The sequence below is a fragment of the Octopus bimaculoides genome, chromosome 9 (genome assembly GCF_001194135.2).
Source record: "Octopus bimaculoides isolate UCB-OBI-ISO-001 chromosome 9, ASM119413v2, whole genome shotgun sequence".
NCBI classification, from domain to species: domain Eukaryota; kingdom Metazoa; phylum Mollusca; class Cephalopoda; order Octopoda; family Octopodidae; genus Octopus; species Octopus bimaculoides.
Window position 1 is genome coordinate 29,890,206 of NC_068989.1, and position 2,574 is coordinate 29,892,779.

Sequence of the window (2,574 nt, forward strand, 5' to 3'; positions counted from 1 at the left end):
CCTGTGGCACTTTTTTTTTTTTTTTTTTTAGATTTTGTTTCCGGGTAATAATGTCAACATTAACAAAACGAACATCTAAAAGGGATTCACTAATTATTAAAGAACTGTCTGTCTGAAATTTGTAGACAGGCTATCTGTAGCTATCCTAATGATATCCATTTCTGTAGGGTTTCATTGAGAAATTTGAAATACATTTTGAGCTGTGGTAGGTTTATTTTCTATTTGCTTTTGGCTACACGCATCAAAACGAATAATCTGTCAAATGTTGATAACCACTCAAATATTAGCTTTAAATGTAAACGCCATAATGTTCGTTGATGCTTGAAAAAACGATTTTAACAACTTTTTCCATCGTGTCGGTTTGGATCCAAGTTTTGAAAATGCACTGGAACATTCGATTCACAATTAATTGTTGAATATTTCTGAAGTTGAAAGACTTTAAATTTTCCCATACATTATACTGAACTGGCAAAATTTAAAAGCGTTTTTAGTCTTATTTATGACAGTAGATAAATCACATGTTTTTTCATCCTAACTTACAACAGAGATATTGAATTTACCTGCTTCCGATGTCGAAAATGAAAGGATCACATTTTGAGTTGTTTCCCCTGTCCTTGCTCGGAACACAAGGATATTGTGTGTCCAACTGCAGTACGACAGCAATCCGGCATCCACCCGATGTTGGAATACTGTTAAAAAAAAAAAAATTTAAAAACACAATACTGTTACAAATACAATTTTTTCTACATGGACGATGATAGTAGTAAATGGAACTGACAGTGAGAAATGCAAAACATAAAATAACTCCGTTTTGATGTCGTATTGATGACGGGCTGATATCGGCAAAAATTACCGATATTCCGCTGTTCACCCGATATGGTCATGCTGGCTGGGATACCACTTACCATCGAAAGAGATTCTTCCGACCTACCCTTGGGAGGGACGCTATCACAACAAGGAAGGCCAGTGGCCTTCTGTTTAAGGTCCCTTTCGAAAACAGAAAAAACACCAATCCATCGTCGAGAGAGAAGCCTGCGCAATCGTAGAATGCTGCCGCAAATAGCACCACCTAATAGATGTTTCCCCATACTGCAACACCGTCACCGATCAACGCTCGGTGGCGATGATCTTCAATAAGCAAGGGACAACAAAAATCAAAAATGAAAAACTTATACGCTGGCGCTTGGACCTCTCAGACATAAATTACACAATCTTATAAAGATCAGGAACTCAAAATAAAGCAGCAGATGCGCATCAACAAGAGATACCACAATACTAATAACCCTTCACAAACAACTGTGCTACCCACGAGTGATCCGCCTTCTTCCCTCACCGAAATACGCGAAATGACACTCGCTTGCTCTACATGCATCAAACTCAAACCCTGCTTCCACAAACCACTTATGGGTCAGTTAATACGGGCATTGAGACCTTGGGAGCGCCTCTCCATTGACTTTGTTGGTACCCTGCCATCAACCACACAATATCGCTAATTATTGATAATAGTCGATGAGTACTGAAGGTACCCATTCGCATAGCCATGCAAAGACATGAGTACCGAAACAGTAATTTCCCACCTGCTCAATCTCTTTTTATTGTTTGGATCACCAAGTTGTATCCACTCTGACAGAGGAACCCAATTTGATTATAATAAGCTCCAGGACTTCCTTCACGCTAACGGGACAATTGTAGCGACCAGGAGATGGTGACGAAGGAACGGCTCCTTTAGCGCATCGCACGGTCGGCACAAAAAAAAAAATAGATGGAATGAGGTAAGTGCCAACAAGAAAAGAGAGACTCAACCGGTAACAAATGTATAAAAGTAAGGTTTATTGGTAGTCAGCGTGAATGTCTGTGTGAGTGAATGCGACATAATAAAACACAATATAAGACAGGCCGTCGTGTAAACAAAGAGTGTGTGTATACAAATATGTGTATGTGAATGCAAGAGATACAGAGCATAGAAAACAGTTTATAATAAGGACGTTAGGAGAAAGTCCAGACACAAGGATAAGAAATACCAGTTCGTATTCATGGTACACAGTGGTAAAGGTGCTGTACAAGAGATCGTGGCCGAATAGCAGAGCCTGGAGAAAAGATACTGTCGCCCGAGAGGTTGAGGCTGCGATCGGTTACTTGGTACAGAGGGTCTCGCTGTTATTCGTGGTGAAGCAATTCACACAAACAGTGTTGAGAGAAAGTGCGGGTGCTGTTGGTGGTGTGTACATAGAGACGTCAGTGTAGACGCTGTCGACGAAGAAGCTGATGGTGGCATCGAAGATGGAGTTGCAGCAAGGTGTTGAAGTGTTGTTGTTGGAACTGGCTGGTGCTCTGTGGTCAGCGGCTAGACCTCAAAAGGTCTAAGGCCGAAGATGTTCTTTTTATTCCTAATAAATCGGATATGTAGAGGGGACAAACAAGGATAGACAAAAACATATATATCGGTCTTCAGCTTTTTACGAGTGTTCTATCGAATGGATGTTATAACGAATATAATAATGTAATGTAATATGGTACATTAAAAATATATAAAATATTAAAATTTTTAAATTCTCTTTTTTTTTTGGCGGGGGG

The 2,574-nt window shown here is 39.8% G+C and overlaps 2 protein-coding genes across 6 annotated transcripts in view; one reads left to right on the forward strand and one right to left on the reverse strand.

Moving 5' to 3' along the window:
• The window catches only part of LOC106883292 (ankyrin repeat and zinc finger domain-containing protein 1), a 98,312-nt gene extending 97,626 nt beyond the window's left edge, over positions 1-686 (reverse strand). For 2 of the 5 annotated variants that reach the window (XM_052970529.1, XM_052970534.1), the window contains exon 1: positions 561-686. The gene's annotated coding sequence lies outside the window, so the exon portion shown is untranslated. Of the gene's footprint in view, positions 1-540 lie in introns of all 5 variants that reach the window. The other 3 variants (XM_052970530.1, XM_052970527.1, XM_052970528.1) reach the window with 2 other exon arrangements.
• Positions 687-1,633: 947 nt separating this feature from the next.
• LOC106878959 (hydroxyacylglutathione hydrolase, mitochondrial) overlaps positions 1,634-2,574 on the forward strand; it is a 74,108-nt gene continuing 73,167 nt past the window's right edge. The window contains exon 1 of the mRNA XM_052970536.1: positions 1,634-1,772. The gene's annotated coding sequence lies outside the window, so the exon portion shown is untranslated. The remainder of the gene's footprint in view (positions 1,773-2,574) is intronic.